Below are 27,977 nucleotides of genomic sequence, written 5' to 3' on the forward strand. Positions count from 1 at the left end.
CTGAATTGTTTAGAGAAACTGTCAATCATAATAAATAACAATTTAGTGTCAAAAGTCGAAAGTACATTTCAAATTCTCGAGTATTAAAAGGAAGAATAAATGAATAAATAAATAAAATAAAATACACTATAGAAAAAAGAAAGATGCAGAAATGAAATCAAATTTATGCATTGTGTATAATTTTCGGCTTTTTAGTGTGTTTTAATAGTTCTGGTCTTTGAAAAAAGGAAAAAAATTGTTTTGTGTCAACGGACTTTTGAAATGTATAATGTAATGTAAATGTTTTTTTTTGTTTTGTTGACCCCCCTCCCTTCTTCACCGATCTGAATCCGCGATTTAAAACGATACATTTTACTTCATTTTATATTTAGTCGACCTTTTTGTAAATCTATTTATATATGAGTTGTGCTTTTCTCATTTCTCTATTTTATTTGTCCATTTTATCATTTTCAACTCGATAGCCGAGAAGAAAATACTTCATCGAAATATATATGATTGTCAGCGTCCTAAAACCTGTTTTGGCTGGATTATAACTGTTAGCCATGGACATAAACATACTCACCGCTATTTATTTTTTCATGAAACGATCGGTCTGCAGTGTTAATTAAAATATGAGAAAGCCAGTGATATTTTAAGTCATGGGACATGACACACCCGGGTTTCTGCACTTAGGTAACATACAGAAAATATGAATATATTAAGTAAAAATCTATGTATCTGAAAGGAATTCTTTATATGAAGTGAAGAAGAGAAAGTATACGTTTTTTCCGCAAACGTCAAAATGCGGATCGGACTATTATATAATAAGTGAAGTCAGTTTGTCGATTTCTGTCATCGATTTTGATGATACACATGCTATATTTTTGATTCTATGTTTTTTTTTATTTCTGAGATAAGGATTAGTTATTCGTATTATTTGGATTCATCTGACTACTAATCTCGCCTTGAGTGTGATTTTACAACGTTTCGGTCAATATTACTTCTCATCTTCTTTAGGTGTATCTTGTCGAACTCGGGCCCGTTGGCGTAGTGGTTAGAGTACTTTAAAAAATCAATTGTACAAATGATACTCTCCTGAAAGTTGAAGGTTTAATTATCAGAGTAAGCGACCGGAAAATACAATTGCGAATTACTTAGGACTTCTATTAAGTAATGGCTGATGGAACGATAGTATGCTAACCCCCCCCCCCCGTGAAATAAATAAAGAGTTCCGTTCGAAATTCCGTACATATTCCTGAGTTAGACAGAAACATTCCGGAACTCCATAAGATACTCCTGAAGAAGGTCGGAGGTTACAAAACGAGAACAGTAGTCCGAGGAATCCAAATAATACATTCTTCTTCTGATTAGAAGAGTTTTCTTAGAGAAGCGTTAATAATGCTCTTAACAAATAAACAGTGTAATTGATTTAAATTTCTTTGATTAATTTATTCATCTGACTGGAATCTCAATCAATATATCTATCTATCTATCTATCTATCTATCTATCTATCTACTATTATACAAAAGAAATGTTGTCTGTACGCGTGTTAGTTTTTTCCCTATGCACTGCAAAAAAGGTGGGTAGATTCTTATGAAATTTCACACAAATATATAACCTGTAGCTTCCAGTGTTAAGTGATAGCATTTCTATCGAAATCTCTTCGATAAGTATCGATAATCGATAAGTGAAAATTCCGTTGAACGAATAAACATGCGATTTTAACCAAAATTAGCACAATATACAGCCTAAAAGTACAAGTGCATTTACCACACAAATAGAAATGCGCTGAAAATAAAATAAGCAGCAGATTCATAGCTAAGACAGGAAGGCATGCGAAAAAAATGTTTCGGTTTAGAGACCAACTGAAACATGATACTTGATTTTTGCAGTTTAAACTTCAATTCAAGCTATTATATATAAATATAATTTTATAAAATCAACAGTAGATTCTCTACTGTGCACTGCAGATTACTGTGTATTGTGGGCACAGTTACCGTGGATAGACATGTGAAACTTTTTCACAGTGCTCATGGGAAACAGCTAGAGCATGCAATTAATCGATTTGATTAAAAAATGGACGATTTTAACGATTTCGATGGCAACAAAAATATAGGCTTGTGAGACATTCCTTGATCATCATTCATTTTCAGGCAACGTCGGGTTATCCTGCTAGTTATTTACTGAATGATGTCGTCTTTAATGGACTGAACTATGAATTTGTTTATACAGACCTCTGTTGTTTTGTTTGTTCAATTAAAAAGACAGAAAATACACATGTTTCGCTGAATACACAATCACTTCCATATTTCAGTTAGTTTTCAATTTATAAAAATGGTGCATATTGTTATACAGTTCAGTGAAATAATCTATTAAAGTGATATAGGCCTAGAAAACGCTGTGTAGGACAACTTTTTTACTGATGACATCGATAGCCTTAGTCTTATTTATTATTAATCAATTTATTTATAATTATTAGATTTTTTTTCATTTTTGTGTATAATGTTTGTTTTTGCAAATTTAGTATGTATTGAGAAAAACATTTAACTTGATTAAATCCGTTAGAAAAATTATTTTAGCCGACAGGAATAATGTTTTAAATGTGATCATATTAAACTAAAAATGAAATAATTAGGTTTTCCTCAATAAAATTTTACATCGTTTTGTTCAGCAAAACTGTTACCGAATTTCTAAGGGCAGTAACTTTGTTTTGACTAACACAGAGGTACTTTATTTTATGTTGTGAATTTCCACATTTTTCAGATGATACAAAATCAATTTAACATTTCGCTCACAAAAATCGTCCAATTGAAAGTCAAAAAATAATCCGGGACAATGCCGGTTAATTGTAAATACTAAGTAGAAATTTTCGCACAATTCTATCACAGGTTATTTAATAATATAACCATAGAATATAGAACGCAACTAATATTGAAAACCCATCGCAGTAGGTCTTATACCAATTAATGCCTAATTGTTCTGCTCAGTTCTGTAAGACTGCGTAATTTCAAAATATGAAGAATCTACAGTTACATTGTCTTGTCTTTACATCTTTATCAAATGTAATTAATGCTTAAATATATTGCAAGTAAATTACATTATCGGGCAAAGTAATTTATTTGAACATTACACAAATTAGATTAGTAGACAATCAATCAGACCCTTAAAATCCGCCAGGCTCTTTTAGATTTTTTTTCTTTTTATTTAAGATGCTAGAAAATATTTGTGCTCGGAATTTTTAATTAGCTTTCTCACTTCATATTGATTATGATGAGTTTCGTTTTGGCTGTAAAGCCGTAAACATTTCAACAGCGAATCAATCATCATTTGGTTTTAGCGAAAACACCTATTTTTTATTATTTCTTTGAAACTGAGAAATTTTATAAAAATCTTATATACATATATATATGCGTGTGTGTGTGTGTGTGTGTGTGTGTGTGTGTGTGTACTTCAGAATAATGTAATGCGGTAAATCTACTGGTATGCAAATATATATATATATATATGTATATATATGTATATATATGTATGTGTATATATATATATGTATATATATGTATATATATATGTATATATATATGTATATATATATGTATGTATATATGTATATATATGTATATGTATATATATGTATATATATGTATATATACATATAGATACATATATATATGCATATTTATAAGCATATATATATATATATATATATATATATATATATATATATATATATATATATACTTCAGAATAATGTAATGCGATGAATCTACTGGTATGCAAATTTAACTCACTGCTACCAAAAACTCTCACTACGGGATTTGGATTAAAATTTGGATATGAAGTTAAATATCCTTTTTATTTTGAACAAATATATAATTTCCCTTACTCTATGATTTAAAAACTTTAAAAACTTTGGATCATGATTTTATATGTTTATCGCATTTAGCAAATTAGGTATAAACCTTTTATAATATTTGCTAATATTTTCTCCTCTGAGGAGATGGGTAAACTTCGAAAACCTATAGGTTAAGTATATATACTTGTTGAAATGTATTCTTTGTCTTGCATGTAATAAAAATTCTTGATTATGTGCATTTCAATATTCAATTTGACTACCAGTGTAGATACATCGATATATCACCTTTCTGGCAATTTTCTCATCATCGACTAGTGATTAGGCTTTAACAAATGAAGCCTCGTTGGAAAGAGAATCAGTTGGATTTTGTAGTGAGATATATAACATTTGCCTTTAAGGTTGCATATTTAGGGGATAATCCATCATTCTGGGCCTATTTTGACACTTTTTACATATTTTCAATCATAGTCATTTGTTTTCGTAGTGTTGCATAGGAATTTCAAAATATCTCATAGTAAATGTATAAGGATTATTCGATATTGAAGATATTCATAATCGTACCTTATTTGCAAAACAGACGATTTATATTATATGAGAAATGTTGTGAATCGATTCTCCCCTTTCTTGTTATTTCAGATCACTTGAAACAATAGCAGCAAGTTTTAGTCTAAAATCAATCCAGCAAAACCAGAGGTTTTGGGGAAATATTTTGAATTCAAATGTAAAATTAATGCAATTTTAAAGCCGTTATTCATTTCCGATATAATGATTATTATCAAATGCATCTTAGAACCTTTATTATTGAGTAATGTCTTCCGAATCTTTTTTTTCATCACACACTAAAGATTATTAACTAGTAAGACACTTAGTGTTGAGCTAGTAAAACTTAACACTTGATAATCCGAATTCAATGCATCCTAGCCGAATTAGATTTTACGAAGTTTAAAGGCGGATTTTTTTTTTTTTTGTATTAATTGCCTTATATAATTTTATCACACTCTACAAAGCCCAATCCATTAGTTGACCACAGTTGAAGGAAGCTTAAGTGAACATAAACAATTATATTTACTTTCACAGTGTATATGAATGCATGATATATATATATATATATATATATATATATATATATATATATATATATATATATATATATATATATATATATATATATATTAAACTTTACTTAAATATACGTCAAGTGGAAGTGCGCTTGAATAAGTTTTGTATCATTATGTTTCCGGTAGATTTCGAAAATTACTAATCGAAAAAATTCGATTAAAGAATGAAAAGTCCAATCTTGATTGTTACAAATGGTCACCTCGACATCAAATAGTTTCGTTTATTTTGTTAGCGATAGGATAAGCATCTCATTGTATGTTCGAACTGAGCGAGAATCCACTAATTCCTTATCCCTTCAAAACCTAATATTAAAGTCAGTCTGAAGGAATTCTCTTTTACTGATCGAGGACAGAAAAGGTGAAATATAACAGCCAAACAGTTATTACACTCTGCTCCGATCTCGAAAACCAAGGATTCAACCAGCCAGAAATATTTAATCGGCCACAGAAAAGAAAAAAAAAGGGATTTCATCATTTCTATTTTTTAGATCGAGATGCAAAGCAAAGAAAAAAAAGCAAGGGGTGAAACTACTTCGCTCACCCATTCCGACCAGAATCCAGTCTCATTTTTCTCTGGCACGACGGGTTTTCAAATATGAAAACGCCGAAAAAAAATACCCGGACCAAAGGGCGAGTTGGAACGCTTAGCTACCTGTTTTCCCGAAGCGGGAAATATCCTAATTAACACCGCGGAAAAGCTATTTTGGAAAACCGAAAACGAATGCCGACAGACATGATATGAAAAAGTGCATGAAAAAAAAAAAGGTATTGAAAAACTGTGAATTTTTTATTTGGAACTTTCTTTCCCCCACAAGAGAAATCTCTCGGACTAAATGTGTCGCTAAAAAAAGAGAAAAAGAAAAAAAAAAGACAAGACAAAAAAAAACCTCTGAGTGAAAATTTTGTTTCTCTATCTGTCGAACTGGAGATTAAATTTTTCCTCGTGGTCGCATGGAGTTTAGTTACGCCGTTAATCCCTTTTCTTTAGCTTGCAGGATTTTCGCTCAGTTTACATGTAAGAGATATCCCAAACTCCATAAACGTTGAATATATTTTTTCTCTCGTTAAAAATTTCTTTCCCTATCTTTAATAAATTTATTTTATATTATTTGTAAGTCTTGGTCTCGTTCTTTCTCGCAATTTTGTCGTGTTCGATTCTTGTGTTTTTTTTTTTTGCATCCCGGTTGCCTCGTGCGCACCAATTGCTGTTTTTGGTTTCAACCTTTTTTGTAATAAGAAGGATATGTGCACCTTACTATGACCTTGACGTTACCCCTATGCATAAAATTTGTCTGCATGCGATAAACGTTTGCCTTTTCGTAAATTCCTTTCCATATCTCTTTGTTTGCTTTTTATTTAATCCCCTCATCTCATGTGTGACATGACCAAAACATCATTAATAATTTGATAAGCTTTATTATGAGACAAACATAAGAACCCGACGCATTGAATCAACGGTAGTTTTTTTTTATAAGACAAGAGGGTGTTCGAAATAAATGTCTCACTTTAAGCATAATTGAATAATGATACTTGATGTTTGCATTTTAAACTTTAATTTAAGCTATTAAATAAAAATTATTTTATAAATATAAACTATAGGTTTTCTACAGTGCAATGTAGCTTACAATGTATTGTGGTCTAGGTGCACTGCTGTTTATCTCCTTTCTAGAAGAAGGTAATCAAATCGATTTGATTAAAAAAAATAGTCTATTTCGCCTATTTTGGTGGCAACTAAAGCATTGATTGAAAATCAATCGATGATCCTCATTCAATCTCACGCGCCTCCTTCTCTCTTTGCTGGTACACACACACATACACACACACACACACACACACACACACACACACACACATATATATATATATATATATATATATATATATATATATATATATGTATATATATGTGTGCGTGTGTGTGTGTCTGTCTGTGTACGTGTGTTTGTGTCTTGGAATACAAACACATATATATATGTGTGTGTGTGTGTTTCTGTCTGTCTGTCTGTCTGTCTGTCTGTCTGTCTGTCTGTGTAGGTGTGTGTATGTGTGTGTGTGTATTACAATATATATTTTCATGTAAAACAAGTGTTCCGATATGTTAAGATTTCGGTACAGTTTTTACAGGCCCATTTCGTTACGCTTTGGCTGACTGGGATACCTTCTGAACATTTATATCATATATACTTCTGTGTGCTATTTTTAAAAAAATGAACATTTCCTCTATAGCATAAAATCTGACTAAATTAATTATCGGTATACACGTCTTTATAGTCTCTAAGAAATTGCAAGACACCCCAAATAGCAAACCGTGATTCTCACCGGAATATGTCACTGCCATAGCACACAGACACCCTTTTTTTCAGAAATTTTCCATGCCATACCCTTTCAAAAGCCTAAGATATATCTAGAGCTACCGCTCTGCCCTCCCCCGCTTTGTCCAGTGAATGGTATATACGTTCAGAGATCACAGTTAGGATGTCTGCTGTGAAACGGGCTTGTCTAAATCCATATTGTTTGTCAGTCAGTAGTTTGGCATCTGTAAGATGATGGACTAGAGCATGGTTAATTATGGTCTCAAATATTTTTGCAAAAAGTGGGAGGAGGCTAATGGGGTGATAATTTGATGGGTCTGTCCTTTCGGCAGAATTCTTGAATACTGGTACAACAGAAGCAGTTTTCCAACAGCCCGGAAAGCAAGCTTCATTAAGGCATTTGTTGTAGAGTTTGGAGAGAACTGGAGCTACTTCGGCTGAGCACTTTTTTAATAGCACAGCTGGGATAAGATCGGGTTTACATGCTTTTGAAGTGTCAACGTTTTTTATGATAGCATGCACCTGAGCAGGGGTGGTTTTCAGATCGTCTAGCGTGGCGTCTGTCCGCATAGGAAAGTCAGGTAGGGGGTGGTTGGAAGGGTCCAGTGTGGAGTTTGAGGCAAACCGACTGGCGAGCATGTTAGCCTTGTCGGTTGCTGAGGAGACAACCTCGTGATTGTTGGTTAGTGGGGGAATTGTTGATTACCCATTATTTACTACACTGTTGTAGATTTTCCAGAAGTCTCGAGTTCCTAGTTTTTGTGCTTCGATAAGCTTTTTAGTGGTTTCCGTAAATTCTCTCTTAGCTGTCGCTATTTCTTTCTTAACGTTATTTCTAGCTTCTATATACTTCAGTCTGTTTGAACTGGACTTATGTCGGTTAAACCTACGGTATGCATGCTGCTTTTGAGCAATGGCAGTTGCACAAGTCGACGTAAACCATTGGGGAGAGTGGGCTTACTATAAAATTTCCGCATGGGAACATGCGCTTCGATTGCAGTTTTGAACCAGTCAGTGGTCTCCTTTGCACATTGTTCAGCAGGGAGAGAGAAAATATTTCTCCATGGGGCATCTCTAATTAGTTTCCTGATGGCTTCCCAGTCAGCCTTATTATAATATCTCGTTGTTTTGAGCACTGGCTCTTCAGTTTTGGCTCTAGAGTTTAGGGCGATTTCAACCATTATCACTGCATGATCAGCGTTCCCGAGTGGGCTGTGGGCCTTCGTTATGCAGTCATCGGGAACTGTGGTCAAAAACAGATCTAGAAGTGATGCGTGTTGTTCTTCCTGGTCAGGGAAACGGGTTGGAAATGTAACAATTTGTGATAGGGAGTGAGATATAGTGAAGCTATGAGTTGTGCTGCCCGCTGCATCTGTGTAAGTAGAGAATCCAAGCCAGTTTTTGTGGTGGACATTAAAGTCACCAAATACATGTATTTGTGCGCTCGTGTCGAGGGACAGTGCCGTGTCTATGCTGTCAGATACTTTGTTTATTATGGTGCAGTCCTGAGTCGAGGGAGAGCGGTAGGGAAAATAATAGTAGCTAATATTGTGTTGCATGTTTAGTCTAAAGCACATAAAGGCTTGATCATCTGTTTCTAGGTTTGTTTCTCTAGTCAAGGGAAGGGTATTACGAATGTAAACTCCAAGTCCGTGCATATGTCTGTCAGAGTCCTTACGGCAGAGTGGGAGATATCCAGGCATGTTAAAGTAGTTAGAGGGAATGGAGGAGTGTAGGTTAGTCTACCTTAGTGCTAAGATATCCGGGGTATTTGTTAAGAGAAATGCTTCAACATCAGCTAAGTTAGTTCTAAGCCCACGGATATTTGTGAATGAGAGCCTCAAGGGAGGAGGCAAGTTGAATTTGCTTGTCCCTAATCCTGGTTGGGCGATTTTTCTGGTCGAAGTTTTTGAGCACTGTAATTAGAATGCCGTCAGGGCACTTTGCTTTACTGGAATAAAGGTTTTTGATTATCTAGGCAACATCACGTACAGATATTTTTATGTTGCATAGGGCGTTTCAGTTACACAAGGAAATGCTGGGGATTGACGGCCTTGGTTGTTAAGGGAAAAATTAGCTGTAAATTTCTTGGCAAAGAGCTCCCATACTTACATAGCTGTTTAAGCATTAAGGAGAAATGCTTCCCAGCACTCCGGAAAACCTCATTATTGACCCGTAAGTTCAGGGAATCAGGCATATCCCTCTGATTACATACTAATCATTACCCTGTGCGAAATGAGTCAGCTGTAGGATCTATGTTAAAAAAAAAGTAGTCAAAACCCCAGAAAAATAACCTACTCAGCGACATACAATGTAGCTTACGTTATTCTAGATCTACAGCTTATGTACTAACTGTAATACCACAGAGGATTAATGAATCTCTCGATGTAGCTTCATTTCAAGAGAAATTGCTCTTGACATATCAAATGCTTTTGATAGAATATAGCATAAATGTCTGCTTCACAAAATGTTCAGCTACGAAAGTGCCGAAAATATCCTTTCAATTATGAAATCATTGCTCCGTGACAAGTTCATAAGAGCAATGGTTGATATGCAGCAATCAGGAGCTCATAGTATCAACGCTGACTACACTCAGGTTTCCATTCCGGGTCAAACCTTTTTCCTGATTTAAAATGAAGCACATAATCAAATATCTTGGCAAAGTCGCCGGAAAGATTAGTAGATCCTTGTAGCACTGCAGTAGATATATCACTTCCGATAAAATCCTGTATAAGAGCTATGTACTTCATAGAATGAAGTACTTTTACATATCTAGGCAGAGTTTCTCGAAGTTTCCTATCAAACAAAAAGAGTGTCCAAATCCGGCTTCGAAACCTGGTGGGGTGCCCTTTTGTCTTCACTGCGACGTCTTCTTCACAGAAGACTATTTGCTAGTTTGTCTCTGCTCTATCATCATTTTCCTAGAACTGCTCGCCTGTAGCTGACTGCAATATTGTTGTCTTCAATTCTAATGTAAACAAATTCTTTTTTAGCTGTATCCTTAAATAGTCAAATAATATTAAATTTTCACCACTAACAATTACTACACCGTTGTCGGAATGACTACCGTAAACCTATTAAACATTATCCTCGAGTGAATTTGAACTTTGATAAGTGGTGATCCCTATCATAACAAAAAAGAAACTATCGGATATTATTATGTCAATAATGACTCTTTAAAGCCTCTTAAATATAAGTAATTTTTTGCTCAGAAAGAAAAAATGCATGACAATATGATGTTATAGTAGAAATAACGAAAATGTTTATTTTATATATGCTCTGTTATATTTAACATGCATTCAGTTTCTTAGCAAATGGGATTAGTTTACACAAAGAGTGAAATATAATTTAAAAAAACATATTTTTCAATGTATATATATATATATAGTTATACATTAGATAATTTTATTAGATATCTACAGTTAGTTACTATTTTGTTTCCACAATTTTCTACGTTTTAGAAATATATGAGATTGCTAGTTTTTCATTTAAACACAATCTGAGAGAGCAATCTAAATATCTACATGTAGATATCAGTTGTAATATTTTCAGCTTTGATTAGTGGCAAGCTTTATTCTTACTAATTGTAATGGTTCCTATTCATATTTCCATTACTTTTCTTTAAATTAATGCGAGTGCATTCTTCTTTAATATGGTTTTTACACCCAATCATTGTTTTAGTGCATAGCATTGTTTGTTAAGCGTATTGCCGTAATAAACAATTAGGTGCTTGTAAACAATAGCTTTTATTATACATTTACTTTATAGTAGATAATCTGCACGAATGTTAGAGTTGAAGCCGTTTTATTTATCATAAACCTGTTTATGATCATTGGGGAATTATAATATAACTAGACTACCCGTGGCTCGTTGCATCAGTATGCAAGCTATGGAATTCATGTATGAGCGTGACACTTGTGACATAAAGAAAATAGTTTGTTTGTTTTTTACAGCGGCCGATGTTTTTCTAGCAGAGCTAGACTTTCGCAATACGAAAATGCGGCAATACTGTCAGGACCCTAGCACCAATTGGTCATTATTTTTATTTTCAAATACTGACAAAAGTTAGTTTTGCATTAACATATTTTGTTCCTTAATGATTTATATGTTTTGTAAGTAAAAATAGTTACAATTTATTACATAAAAAAAAAACATTTCTCCGGATTAATGGCATCCGGACGGTTTACTCAAACACGGAAAAAATATTTCCTACTCGTGTAAAATTGCCTATTTTTCCGAATATTTTACTACGAATCGAACGCCAACATTTTTACAGCTTTGTTCAACAACTTATGAAGAATTTAAAATATTAAATTGGTTTTAAAAAATTAATTTAATACGTGTAAAAAATATGACCGAATAGATTAAAGTATTTGCTGTTTAAAAACAACAAAAGAAAACACTATTTAATGTAATAGGAACGTGTGCATTTACCGATCCGGATTTCCGTTTGGCGTGTGCAGATAAAATACAGGAGTATTCCAAGCTATGGTAAGGTTAATCAGCTACTGGGAAATCGGCAATAAGAATGTAAGAAGACGACTTTTAAAAAATTGGAAAAAGAAAATAAAAAGATTTTAATCACGCCCTCTAGTTATAAAGAGCCGCATTAGTTCCATGGTTATTAATAGTGTAAGGGGGATAACTCTGTCCAATTGTCTAAACGTTAATGTTTATGCGCGCATGCGCAACCGGATGTCATAAACCGGAAAGTGGCTTACATCACTGTAGAACTTGATTATCTTTATGTTAAACGCAGAAATCTGGAATTAATTCTTGAACACAGTGGAGTTTTTTCATGTTCTTTCAGCTGTGCCTTGATAGAAGTATTTAGAAATTAATTATTGTATTGCTAGTATGTGCCTGTTATACAATTGGCTGCTGCTTGCACAACTTACTATCAGGAGCTTGAACAATCTTAGGTAAATGATCTACAAACATACAAAAATATAAAGAGTTAAGATAACTGGACGACAAGAAAAACGCAGACGATTTCACTGAACTTAATAGTGTTAGTTTTTAGGTAACCTGAAGACGATGTATGCAACAAACTAAAAAAAGTGCATGTAAACAGTTTGTATGACTAGGTAACATTAACTGTGATAAAGTGCTAAACATCTAGGATTTACGGTTGAAAGTAGATATATTTAGAAGTCGAATGGGTTGGAAAAATCCTACTGTTGAATATCCGGGGAGTTAGAGTGCCGGAAAGATTTAGATTGGGAGGAGCAGACGATGTGCTCAGACGAGTGGATAACAACGAATGGACAATAACTTGCTTCGGTATGTATATGGCATCAGCCTTAAGATGGAGTTTTGTATTATAACGATGAGTCGACGATTGGTTTCAACAACGCACACACATATGTAAATTATTTGTAACTCCTATACACAACATTTGTTTCTCCATTGGTTTTATATTAATTTACAACAAGTAAATTGATACACGCGCTTTCGGAGATCGCTAATCTTATAAATTACACGATCAAAAGGAGAAAATAATGAAAAACCAAGCTCCTATCTTTACATCATGAACACTCTGATCCCCATCTGGCATCAATTGAAATCGATGGCTCTCGTTTTGAGGAGGCTCCATGCTTCGACAAGCTTCTGGGTTTGACCTTTACTCCTGATCTGAAATGGAACACGTACATCAAGTCTGTTGTCCAGGTCGCTGGGAAAATGGTGGGATCCTTCTACCGCTCCAGAAGATATATCACTACTGATGCAATTCTCTATCTATATAAAAGCCAAGTACGTCCAAGGATGGAGTACTGCTGCCACATCTGGGCAGGAGCTGCTAAAAACAGCCTATCCTGCCTTGACAGAGTACAAAATAGACTTCGTGGCTTAATGGGGGATGCCATTTTCTCTTCTCTGCAACCTCTATCCAACAAAAGAGACGTTGCGAGCCTGTTTTATCGTTATTTCCATGGAAAGTGCTCGACTGAGCTCCAATCTCTGGCCCCCTCGCCAATCTTTCACGATAAACAACCGTTTCGTTGAGACCACTGTCAATAATTTCCCCCACTTTTTATCTGTGCCTAAATCAAAACGTAGATTCCATGAACAAAGCTTCTTTCTTAGAAGTGCTCGCTTGTAGAATCTCTTCCGTTTGCCTGTTTCCCACCTAACTACAACTTGGATGTCTTCAAGTCCAACATAAACAAATTCCTGATGAACCGTAAGTAAGACACTTTATCAAATCTCCAATACTAAGGATTACTACGATACTATTCCATCGATTACTGTACACGCAATAACCCTTATCCCTGAGTGGCTTCCGAGCCTTAATAAATGGTGACCATTATGTGAAAAAAGGCGAATAACGATACAAAACAAAGTGGACCACGATCATCGGAGACTTGCATAATCTAACACCCATACTGGACGTCTTAATCTTAATTATCTGTTGTGCCACAAGTCTAGATGGTTGCATTGGACAAAATGTTCTGAAAATAAAACTGAATATCAGAACAGCAGTTTGTATAATCTAATTATACAAATTATCAACCTTCGTCTCAATATTTCCGAGAAAAATAAATGTTATAAATACGCAGACTACTTTTGCTAAATTATAAGGAAACATAGAAAACAATATTATTTGAAATTTATATTTGCCAGTATGTCTTAGTCGTACTAATTGTATTCTCTTGTAGAATTTGGGCATCTTTAATGCAAATAACGGAAGCAGGTGCGCCGTCCAATGCTTAAGAGTGACCTGTCCAATTCCAGGGTCATAGTCAGAACAAATATTCTAACAAAATGTATCGAAGTTAATAAGGCGCTCTTTAACCGAAACTGCTGGGTCGTTTAAACTTAGAATTATCTTCATCTTCGCCTGTATGTCCACCTGAATTCGACACATTCAATTCCCGGAGAGGCAAAACTTCAAGTACTTATTAATCAAAACCAGAATTTCATGTCTAAATATCACATTTTACACTGGCGCAATGTTAAATATACATCACTTTCGATGTGTAATAAAAGGCTTAAAATTAAAAAATATGGATCTAAATTAATAAAACATATGTGAATTAATCTGATAGAAAAGCAGTTATAAACGGAATTGATTTATCAGTGAAAAATGGAATAATCGTGAACTATAACATCGAGTAACATAACTGACGTAAAGGTATGGAAATCAGAAATAACAAAATGAAATGTTCATAAAAAAGACATCAAGCTGGTTATAATTAAGTCCTGATGACTAATGTTTTGAAAAAGATAAGTGGTCTCAGCAATACAAGTACAAGTCCTGTTACACAAAAGTAAAAAGTGTGAGCTAGCAGAAATTCAGTTAAAAGTTCTGCTGGGGTTTCCATAAAATGCATCATAAAATTAACATGAAATTCTGGGTATATATACCACAAAGGAGAATTGGTAATAAGTCATACACCATCCCGTATATACATATGCGTATACATATAATAATATATGAACTAAAAAAGTATGTATCTTCGAAATACCATGGACTAAAAAGAGATGTTATCCATTTTCTTATTCTTATCATTATTTGGCTGATGATATAACATAGTTCTATGTAACACGCATACACACACACGTCTATATATATATATATATATATATATATATATATATATATATATATATATATCAGGTTGATAAGAAGAGTCTTGTGGATTTTAACTTTTAAATTCAGATGAACATATCTCGGCTCAAATAAAAAAAATTCTGATCGAAATAAATCATCAGAATGAACACACCTTTGCCAACGCAAAGCAAGTACATTTATGCCAGTCCAGTAACGTAAAAATCTTGCGTTCTGGTGATGATTTTAATATCGTTTAGGTTTATGAATAATTTCTCACGTTTCGAGTTGCGTGAAAAGGTTGTATTCGGTAGGTGAGAGGTAGAAAGATTATAGCGAATGAGTTTCGTACCCCAATGCGTTAAATTTCTGTAGGTTCAATTTAGCAATATGCGGTCGGACATTTTAGTGGAGGAGAATTAAGCCGTTTCTTGTTTGGTGTTGTTGTCGAAGTTTTTAATGAATTTCGTCCATTTGATGGCAGTACTTTTTCGCCGTAATAGTCTCGCCTGCTTTAAAAAAAACTGCAATGAGTGAGATCTGTCGCAGACAACTAAACAGTTAACATGACATTCTTTTGGTGACATTCTGGCTTTAGGAAGTGTTATGGAGCTTCATTAAAGCCCAACCGCTGAGCTAAGCGTCGCTCATCTTTGTAAAGAACCCACTTTTGATCGCAAGTCACACTCCGGTCAAGAAATGGGCTGTTCCTTATGCGCAAAAGAAAGGGAGATGGCATATCATAACAGCGTTTCTTTTAGTTGTCGTTCAATTTGTGAGGCACCCATATATATGTTTTTGTTGTTTTTTCTAATCTCTCTGAAGTGGTTGGAAATCGTCGTATACCTTATTTCTTATTCAGAAGTAAGTTCTCGAACAGTTATGCGCGGGTTGGCTACAAGTAAGGTTCTTAATTGATCGTTGCAAATATCTGATGGCCGACCATTATGTTCATCAGCTTCAAGACTATCGTTGCCACCACAAAATATCTTAAACAACCATTGTGCTGTGAGTTTAGTAGTAGTTCCTGGGTACAACTCTTCGTTGATATTGCGAGCTGTTTCCGCAGCTTTTCAGCGTAGCTAGTATTGAAAGAATTGTGCCAATTTTCTGTTTTCCCATCTTATTCACGGTGTATTTTATAAAATAAATGCTTTCTTAAAAGACAATTGAGATTAAAACGATTAGATAGAGCGAAAAACGCTCTTTAAAACCATTGATAATTATAGTTTTATAACGAAAACTTATTTGATAATTCCAAATTTGTAATATTTTTTTAATTTCTGAAGAACTTCCTTCTCAACACAATATATATATACATATATATGCATATATATGTATATATTTGTACGTGTGAATATTTGTTTGTATACATATGTGTATGTACATATTAATATATAAATTAATAAAAAGTAGCGTTTTGTTTCTGTCTTTAAACGGTTAGATTTGGAAACGACGTTTTCGTCATTTTTCGAACGAGAAATAGCCGTTGATTTACAAATGAACATCATAGCGTTTCTTCTCATAACGTCTCATATCATTTAAATTCTTATTCTTTCTTGGAATAAATAATATCGTTAGAATTCAAAAGATTGGACAGTTAAACCCGCGATTCTTCATTTTTATTTACGGTTTAATTTTTAATTTTTCGTTTATATGTGCATATGCACTGTGTGCATGTGTGTATGTGCGTACTTAGATGTGTATATATTTTAAATTGACGTGGCACTCATTCTCATTGGCTATACCTCCTCCTCCTTCTTCCTTTTCCATTCCCCTTTTACCCGTGTATGCTCATCACTTTCACTACACCGATGAAGACTGAAGGATCGGTCGAAAATATGTACTTGTAAAAAAAGTTTTTTTTAATTTTCTTCATAATAATATTTTGTATTCCTGCACGTAACCAATTGAAAACGAATAAAGAAAAGTTATACGCTTTTATACTTTTCGTATTCTTTTTTATACATTTCCATTCATATATATATATATAAGCCTGACGAATCCTATAGTTGGATGAAACGCAGAATATTCAGTGTAGCTTAATCGCCATATATATTTTATAAATTACTAACTAGCTCTACCTACGTATTGAGCACTTTTGAAGTAAATACTTAAAGTTTACGCATAAATCTATACTTTCGTATATTAAATTTATGTGAATAAATGAAGTAGTTATATATATATATATATATACATATATATACATATATACATATATATATATATACATATATATACATATATATATATATATATATATATATATATATATATATATATATATATATATATATATATCAGGGGCGGAGATGGGACTAGTGCCACTTTTGCCCTGCCCGGCACGACCAATAACTCGGTCGATATTATTCAAAATGGGTTAAAAATCATCTATTAATTTCAAGCAAACATACTAAGCCTGATCTCAATTAAATTATGTATTTATTCAAGTTTCGATAACTAAGTAGCCAAAAGTTTATAATTATATCTGGGAACAACGATGCTGTATTGAACGTATGGTCTTTCCGGTCACCGTCAGATCCAATGTAACATTGAAAGTGGCTATAATCTTGGCCACGCGCATTCCGTGCCAAGATCAAAACCCCTCTCATGATAACGGTAATGTTAGAGAAATCTCGCTTTTCACTGTAGCCAGTGAAAAAATCTAGTCAAAGGCTCGTGCTAAGAAAATTTAGCACATGTTGCTGCTGACGCCTGTCTTGGGAAGAGAGAGAGAAAGAGAGAGAGAGAGAGATCTATAGACACATACGTACGCATAAACACATGAAGAACGATTACTACTCCTGCTGCAATATGTAGTAGTTCGAATAGCTATGTGTAAATATATACCAGATTGTAAATATCAGTGATAAATTTATTGTTTAATTAATTAATAAAGAACAGGTTTTGAATGAGAGCGAATTTGTTTGTTTGTTTTTTATTGAGAAATGTTTTTTCGTGAATCTTGAATCATAGAAATCTACGAAAAATACAAGTTTTCAGTCATTTTATATTAATACTAGGTACGGGCAAAATGAATGCCGGTGCTCAAAATGTATAAACATTTTGACCCCTCCGTTTACTTAAAAATTCACAAAAAATCATTAAATTAACCAATTTTAATTTAATTTTTAGTATTTATCAAATAATGATCGCGAAATATAATGAACTCGTAATTTTGATTTAACTCTTAGTGAAAATGTATTATTTTGTTTAAACAAAAAATTCCTTTACTAAAATTATGGTTTTCAGTAGTAAATAAAAAACGCAAGAATTTATTTTTGCCTTTTTATGTAAATAAAGCATCGTAATTTGTAGTAATAAAAATAAAAGGATGTTTGCAGGAGCATTACGAAAAAAGACCCCAAAGTTCGTATTAATGAATTCGATGTAACTAGAAGAAAAAATAATTTCTCGAACTAACAATACTCTCATTGAATTCAAGATTATTCATTTAATATTTTCACAAAAAAATTATAATTGCAGAAATTATTTCTACTTTTTTTACGCTTACATTGTTAGCATAATCTTTACATGTAAGATTCTAATATATCCATTTAACGCAAGAACGTATAATTATCAAGGTAAAATAATGTTTCTTTTATCTTGGAAAATAAAGTTTTAAAAAATTAATTGAAAAACAGGAACATAGACAAATAATTTAATTTAAAAATGGTAAAAATTATATGAACGTTCCATTCTGCTTTGCCCACCCTCCTCCTCTTTTCAACTATATGCCTGTTTGTGTTTATCAACTTTACATTTAACGTAAACATTATGATAAATTTTGACGTAAGTCTGTATTTTTTTTTAGTGTGTAATTTTTTTAATGATTATATATTGATTTCTTACCCAATTGTAATTCTGTATTAATATTAATAAATAATGGTGTAAACGTTTTTTTTAACAATAAATTGCCAGTAGTATAATTAATGAATTTAATTAGCTTTTATGCATTTTAAACGAAGGAAGGAGGATCCTCGACTCACAAAGAAAAAAAGTCGCTCAGTATGCCGGAATAAAGATCTAAATTATGTCTAATTTGTCCTTCCATACATATTTCAATTTTGCCACCAGAGTTTATTTTAATACGATGAACGATTCTCGTTCCTACCAGTGATACATTTTTGGATAATTATTACTTTTTTTAGCAAAAGTTAAGTACATTTATTGTATTAATTCATTATCTTTAGACTTAACTTGAAAATAAATCCAGAAAACTTATATTTTTATTCCCAGAAAAATGTAAACACGATTTTTGTCATAATGAATTTTTACGTGAAATCTAGGATTTTTTCAGATTTGAGATAAAATTATTCCATGTATTTTTTATTTCACCCCCTTTTTTTTCTTTGAGAAATTAACTTGAAACTATATTTCAAATACAATAAAAAAGTACTCGAAAATTAAAAAAAATTATTATGATTAGCGGCCATACTCCCGTACCGAAGCAGTCATTAATTGCCCGTACCTAATTAATACTAAGAAAACCCGTCAAACCAATGGACCTTCATAGAATTTCGTAGTGGTACGTAAATACTTTTGTAATTTTTTGTCATAAAGGTCCTGCATTTATCTTTTTTTTTTTGCTGCATCCAGAATTTCACACATATTTAAACTTTATTCATCAATATTACCTTTTATTTTATGGGAAAATTTAATTGCCGTGTTGGAGAACATTGCTTGAGTTGCCGAAAATATTTAAGCCGCTTCACTACATTCAATTTTATAATGGAAAGATAGTAAAATGATTGTGGAAGTCATTTCGTGTTTTTTGTAAAAATTTGAAGAATATGTCTTAATAACTAATTAATAAATATTCCCAAAACTTAAGGTTTTTTGCAATATTTTAATGGCTCGTAGTGTTAGAGTATAGGAATGATATTAGTACAAGCTCTATTTTAAAGTTTGCATTGAATTTGGTCCATAGTAAAAATACGCCGATTAAGATTCCTTCTACGTCCGTTTTTAAACCTACTTTATCTTAACGTTTGAATTAAAAAAAATATATCTAAAACTATAATCACGTAATGAATTTTCATAAAAAGTAGAATAGGCTCTCTGGAAATATTATCTTGATGTAACGTTTGAAAGAGTGCCAAAAATGTGTTGCAAAATTGTCCTGTTATACTTCTTGTTTATCAGATGAGGCTATAGGTTCTAAACTTGTATTTATGGTATGATTTACATAAAATTTATTAACGCACCACCCATATTCTGTATCCTCAATAGCTATTTCTATTTTCAATACATCATTCCACTGGGTAGACATGTCTGATAAACAGTTTCCCTGACAAACACCGGTAAAATACTGCTCTTAATAATTGCGGTAACTTACGCCATTCACTTCTACTTATTATCACACCGGTATCAGCTTCTCTTTGTGCTCCAGTGTTATCACAAAAAAAATAATACTTCTGGACATCATTAATATCCTCAACATAAAAATATCCTCTTACTCTGTTGTCTTTCATTCATTTAAAAGTGGTTTTAATTTTGTATTAAAATTAAGCGAACACTTTAAAGAATTACAAACTGGAGGTTCGTACAATAGTTTAAATCGATGATGTGATAGACTCTAACTTGGGGATATTTAATTTTATATAAGATACAGTATAAAAACGTGAATTATTCTTATCATCATCATCATCATCATCATCATCATCATCATCATCATCATCATTGACTCACAAGGAGCTTTCACACAGGTTATCAAATATATCTCCTTGAAACCAACCTGTAATGTTCCCTGGAAGCTGAGTTGCAACAATTTGCAGTACTCTCCACCTCTTTCGATAACCTCTGCAAATTAATTTTCATTATCGCAACAGTCGCTTATCGTTGATTTCTCGGTGGCAACGGCCATTGATCTCCACCGGAATTTGAGTGGCAATAACCCTCCTCAAGTTCCCAGTTCTCTTTTCACTTGGTCAATGGAGGTCTGGTCAGCGTTCTCTCCTCGCTCTTTCCATCCTCCTTCTCTTCTTGACTATTTGACACACTCATTGTGCGGGGATGAGGCAATGGGGGGGATAGCGAACTTATAGATATGCAGTTCAATGTTCTTGTTTCCATGTAACACTTCATCTTCTGCCTCTGCAGCAGTTTGTCCGGCCCGCGCATATGGCTCATGTGTATTGGGCTTCGCATTCAATGGCTTTCCTTAATATTTCAGCTGTTTTCATTGTTATCATTCGTTGTATCTTTCCATTCATTCCTCTCATTCCAATTTCTCCCATTATTTTTTCAAAGTTTTTTCGGAATTGTTCCTACTTTTATAGGCATTATCATCCATATCCTTTTCAGCTCTGTGTATTTGTTCCGTTTCTCATTTTCTTTGATATTCACATTGTCGTCAGCTTGAACAGTAAAGTCAAGTTCAGCTTTGGACAAACAAATACCATCTCTCTATTAGAAATAGATATAGATTCAAACTTTAAAGAAACTTCGTTTCCACATATGACTTAGCTGATTAAAATATTGTAAAAAAAAGTGTTATTATTTAATCTCATAAAAGTGCTTCACAAATATAATCTTATTTTCCCCAAACTTGTAGTCAATATTCTACGTTGACGTTACCAGATAAATATTGCCGACGGGGAAACCAAAGGGCAAACAAGTAGCGAATTACTTTCAATTCTTCTTAATTCGCATTTGCAATTACGTAAAAATTAATTAAAATATATAAAAGCAAAAGAAAATCGATGCCTGCGGTTTATCAGAAAAACTTTGAAAAAAAATACAGAAATGTTATTTGGTGTGATTAGTTTGTAGTATATATATATATATATATATATATATATATATATATATATATATATATATATATATATTGTGTTTGTATGAGATATATTACAATCTTGAACAAAAGTTTCATGCAAATGTTGTTTGTTACTAGTTTACACCGATAAAAGAAGTAGAATACGAAATTGAAGCAAAGTATTTACAGCATATATTTCTCGAATGTTAACGTTGTGTGAATTTTGAATTGAATTTTGAAAATGTAAGAAACCACTACAAAACAAAATTATACAAAACATTAATTTATTTAAAAAATAAAAATCAACTCAGTTTCGCTGGTATACATCATTAATTCAACGCATATTAAAAAAACATTTAAAATCGACTTTCCACTATATAATTCATCATCAGACAGAGACACGTTGCCGTTTTTAATGTCTTTACCTTCCTATTTACATTGTATCACTAGAAATATCACGCGATTATATTAAGTGAAACATCTGAAAAACAAACACGTTCGAAAACCACGCGACGAGCAAGTAAAAAGGGAGCAAAAAGACAAAACTGCTTCGATGTCTGACGAAGACATATATTACCGAAACTAAATTGACTTTAAAATTTAAATAGATTTCATTTTTAAATCTGTGTTATATGTGCGCCTGACATATAGAAATTCCAATTCAAAGATTGTATTTCACTCACAATTATGTAAATTACATTTTAAACGCAGGAGACGCAAAAACAACGTTCATTATGAAACCAATAAATCTTACCTTCTACTAAAGTTATGAGATTATGGTTGTGTATTTTACACTTGCAAAAATGTATGGAAAATATGAGCAGTTTGGTCAGATATTAAGCTCGAATTAAATTGTTAGAATCTAGAGAATGTGTGTGGCCAGCCAATTAATCTATGTCTATATATATAAAAGCGAAAATGTGTGTATGTATATTTGTATGTGTGTTTGTGTGTCCGCAAAAACTTTCGACAAACAAAACAAAAATTCACAAACTCGGTATCATATTGAAGCTCCATCCTTCGCCCGAAAAATATCGAAAAATTGGCAAAAAACGTTATTTTTTTTCAACCAGAAATCGACAATTTTCTACAGGGTAAGTCAACAAAAACCGTCCTCTTATGACGACGACCGGTTCTACGCATGCATCAGATGACGTCATGACCTAATTTAGTTTAAATAGTTGAAGAACTGACTAAATTTCATGTACGTCGTGTTAGCTCAGTTGGTTAGCGCGTTGGTTCATTATCTAAATCTTTTGGGTTCGAATCGTGGTGTGAGATGTCTTCTTTCTTTTTTCGATTTTTTAAATTTAAATATTGAACCAGTGGTATTGAAGCAATTTTTCACGTAACGTTCGTTTTTCTGTTTTTTTTTTTTTTTTACTTCTCTTATTCTTAGGTTTTCATTACCACCCCCACCCCGACCGACCACACACACCCAAAAACAGCCGGGTGCCCACCGATTTTTTAAATTTTAATATTGAAACAGGCTTATTTAAGCCATTTTTCATGTGTTTTTTTTGGGGGGGTGTTTATTTTTCAGAAGTTTTAACGTTCGTTTTTTTGTTTTCTTTTTTGTTTTTGTTTTTCAGATTTATACATTTAACATCGTTCGTTTGCCTTAAGTTAGTTTGTTTGTGCTTTTTGTTTTGATTACAAGCCCCCACCCTACCCCAAGGCCCGGGTACCCCCGCTTTATTTTTCAGATAAGTTTGAACGTTCGTTTTACTGTTTTCTTTTTTACTTCGCTTATTCTTAGGTTTTCATTAACACTCCCACCCACGCCTGTAAACACACGCCTCCAAACACTCGGGCAACGCCGGGTACACGCCCCCGCTAGTATAATATAAATATCACCTGTCTGTTTAAATGTATGTATATATGTCTGTCTAAAACTTCCAACAGAGGCGAAAGATTTTCACAAGATCGGTATCGTTTTGAAGCTCGACAGTTCGGACGATAAATAGAAAAAATTGTTAAAAATATTAATTCCTTCGCCCGCAACTGGGCACTTTTCACAAGGAGAGGCTGCTTTTTTCACCGATATTTTCGGAAGTCATCCCCTCTTTTCGATTGATTAACCTTAATTTAAACCTTAGCCACTTCCGGTAAAGGCGTCCCGTTTATTTCTTTTTCTCCTTCGCGGTACGGGTTCGAGCTTGCCTGCCTGCATACTACCATTTATTTTCTGAACACACACCTCCAAACATCCCGGTAACGCCGGGAACCCAGGCTAGTATTTGCATAAAAGAAAAAACACAAAATGTGTTCATTTCTATTAGCTAAATATTTCTATTACTCTCTCTCTCTCTCTCTCTCTCTCTCTCTCTCTCTCTCTCTCTCTCTCTCTCTCTCCTTCTGCTTTGTAAATAATATTACTACTTTTGACTTTTCCTCTTGTGTGCAAAAATCTATTTTAATCTTGTCTGACTTGATACTCAAATAAAGATACATGTTTATTTGAATAAATGTATGTTGAAAGACCTATTATGAAATATATATGCATATAATTATTCTAGGTTTATATTTTTCATCAGTGAAACAACACAGGAATTTTACGAAATAAATACAAGAGTGCTTAATACCGAAGTATGGGCAAGATATACGCTTTTATTTGTTTTATACACGAATGTATATGTCGCAACACATTCATGGCTATCCCTCAGTCAGTCAGTTACAAGAAAGTAGAGATCTTTTCAGTCGATGTTGTTTATACAAAGTAGAGTCCCTAAGAAAAATTGCAAAAGTTGACAGCAGATCGTGATCAAAAAGGAGGTCATATAATATTAAAAATAAAGTAAATTAACGGCATTTAAATTAGGTAAAAACAGAAAGAGGAACCATATAAACAGATAAAAAAACTACAACAACAGCAAAAACAACAACAACAATAATAATAATAATAATAATATAATTATTAATAATAATAATAATAATAATAATAATAATAACAAAAATAATAATAATAATAAGAAGAAGAAGAAGAAGAAGAAGAAGAACTGGGAGTTTGGGGAGGCTTAGTGCCACTCAAATTCCATTATAAACCAATCGCCACTGCCAGCGAAAAATCAAGGGTAAGAGGATGTTGCTATGATGCAAATTTATTTGCAAATACTATTGAAGGAGGAGGAGAGAGCTGGACGTCTGGGGAGACTTGTTGTCACTCAGCTTCCAGAGAACACCACAGGTTTCCAATCAGATAGTTTGCTGACTCGTGTGAAACCTCCAGGTGAGCCAATAATAATAATAATAATAATAATAATAATAATAATAATAATAATAATAATAATAAGGATGATGATGATGATGCTGATAATAATAATAATAATAATGATGATGATGATAATAATGATGATGATAATGAAAATAATAATAATGATGATGATAATAATAATAATAATAATGATGATGATGATAATAATGATGATGATGATAATAATAATAATAATAATAATAATAATAATAATAATAATAATAATAATAATAATAATAATAATAATAAGCGTATACATCAAAAACAATAAAACAAAAAATGCGAAAATACTTTATATCGTAGAGGGGGGGGGAATAAAGAAAAAAATGTGGAAACGGTAAAGATAAAGCTAAGTGGGACGAAAAAGGGATGTAGACACCCAGATTGACTACTTCTAGGATGAGGTAAAATAAGTCAACAAAAATAATCGAATAGACATTTGAGTGAAAGCCACGAATAATCGTAATGAAATCTCCGATTATTTTAGTAGCAGAGCAAGCAAAATTTATTGTAGATTTATCGTTCTCTATTAATTATTTTATCTGCAGGTGATATAAATGAAGCAACAAATTATATTCATAATAATAAGAAGAATAACAAGAATATAAAATTTATTCAAAGTTATTTAAAAATTATAATTTACAATCAGTAAAATGAGCAAATCAGACAGTTCATGTATATCATATATGATTTAAAATTAATATAATAATAAGTATATTAGCATAACAATTCAAATATATAATTTATAGTTTTATATACACATACACACAAACAGCCATATGTACACACCCACCCACACACTCATCTATATATATACATATATATATATATATATATATATATATATATATATATATATATATATATATATATATATATAGTGAGATGCATGTCCATTACAGGTAATATTTTCATAACATTTTTCATTAAAAAGTTTCATTAGGGAGAGGAAAAGTAGAAATAATGATATGAACATTTATTATCATTGTTCATGAAAATCAGTTTTGATTAAGGAAAATTCCTAACATTAAAAACCAAGCTTATGAGAACTTTAAAAGAAATTAAAATTTCTGGAGATCGCCTATTTCTAAAATTATATATATATATATATATATATATATATATATATATATATTTGTTGTTCATTTTTTTTAACGATAAATACAGTTAAATAGTGGCTTCGCCTCGAAGCTCATTTTTTATTTACTTAGAAAATCGCTTATAATTTGATTGGGCGTATATAAAAAATTTTTTAAATCTATTTTTTATTATTTTTAAAACAGTAAAAAAAATAAATAAAAATAAAAAAACATAAAAATAAATGAATTAGTAATTTTCGAAATTCTGCTATGAACGGTCGAGTCCAATGTATATATATATATATATATATATATATATATATATATATATATATATATATATATATATATATATATATATATATATATATATATATATATATGTACATTCAACTCGACAGTTAATAGCACAATTTCCAAAATTACTAATTTAGATATATATAATAAATATCGTTTAATATCTATGGCTAACCTTTACACTACGTCCAATAAGGGCTACCTATATTTTTACAAAGCGCTCTCATCCGATCTTTGCGTCATTCAGACAAATCTAAATTTAACTTCATATTTTCTACATTACACAATGATTCGTTTATCGGATGTTTTCTCAGCCTTACAATGATCGATTGATAATTTTAACAGCGAACCTTATATATTACTAGTAGTGTGAACCGACGCTTGCTGGAATTAAATGATGATCAACGAATGTTTCACACTGCCATATTTTATTCTCATCGAAATCTATTAAATAGCCAATTTTTCAATCAAACCGATTGATTGCATGCTCTAATTGGGGTCCAACCGCGGTGCACCTACGGAAAGCATCACCTGTCTCTCAAAATCACTAATTTTACAATGCTTGAGTATATATTGCACTTTAGAGCACCTACTGTTGATCTTATAAAATTATTTTTATATATAAAGCTTTGCATTAAACTTAAAATGCAAAAGTCAAGCATCATGGTTCATATATGTTCTAAACAGAAACATTTACTTCGAACGAGCTCTTGAAATATCAAAGAACGTACTGCTGATTTTATATGTTTGGTATTGCTGTTTGTGCGGTGATAATAGCTTGGATTTAAGTTTAAAAATAAAAAGGCAATTATCATTATGAAATTGTACTTTTAACAGAAATATTCATTTCGAACGCGTGCCTGTCATACTTAAACACTTGCTGTTGATTTTATATATCAGGACTTTCTGCTTGTGTAGTAATAAACTTTTCAAATGCACTTGTGATGTTAGGCTGTGTAAGGTGTTAACTTTGGTCAAAATCGGACTGTTCCTTCTTTGATCGGATTATTTCGATTTTCTATTATCGATATTTATCGAAGGCATTCCGACACAAAACGTATCTAAGAACACTGCCAGGCACATAAAGTACCTTCATGTAAAACTTTATAAAATTCGCCGAAATCGTATTCGAGCCCACAGGGAATGAACTAACTGACACACAGACATAGATACACAGTCAGAAAAACAGAGTCCTTTCATTTAATAGTGGGGATAATTGATAAACATATACACATAGCTTACTTCATGTATATAATGTTAAATAAGTATATGTGTGGGAGGGAGTGTGTGGTGGAAGGAACTTTTATTTACTTTATATATAAATTCTGACCACTTCTAATGAATTCCACTTCTTGTTTTTGCAGTTAACTCTTGCATTCCTTAAGTTCTTGCCAATCACATTTCTAAGTCGTTTACCGAAATATTCAATATTTATTTCATTATTTCAAAAATTCTTCGAACGACCTTGTTTTCATTTGTTGTTCGGAATGTTCCTCTGCATTATTTTCGCATTTTAAATATGTTTATCGCATTCCTTTGCATGGGGGCGGGGGTAAACGTGACGAATCGGTTTGACAAAAGTCTGATAAACAAATACGGATGATGTCGGTGCAGGTGTACTATTATATCGCAGAAATGTACGGTCTAATCCCAAGCGATGCCTTCTCATTTTTTTTATTATAAAAAGCTATAAATTAACGCGCATAAGTGCATAACTACTTTAGTCTGTTGATTTCCCTCGAAATTAAACAAACCGTGCCATAATTCTATACT

The 27,977-nt window shown here is 32.4% G+C and overlaps 1 long non-coding RNA gene across 1 annotated transcript in view; it reads left to right on the forward strand.

Annotated features, from left to right (window-relative positions):
* Positions 1-27,977, forward strand: part of LOC145284055 (uncharacterized) — a 398,505-nt gene that overhangs the window by 226,331 nt on the left and 144,197 nt on the right. The window lies entirely within an intron of this gene.

This window comes from Euprymna scolopes, chromosome 8 (assembly GCF_053919585.1).
Source record: "Euprymna scolopes isolate OS-2025 chromosome 8, ASM5391958v1, whole genome shotgun sequence".
Taxonomy (NCBI): Eukaryota; Metazoa; Mollusca; class Cephalopoda; order Sepiida; family Sepiolidae; genus Euprymna; species Euprymna scolopes.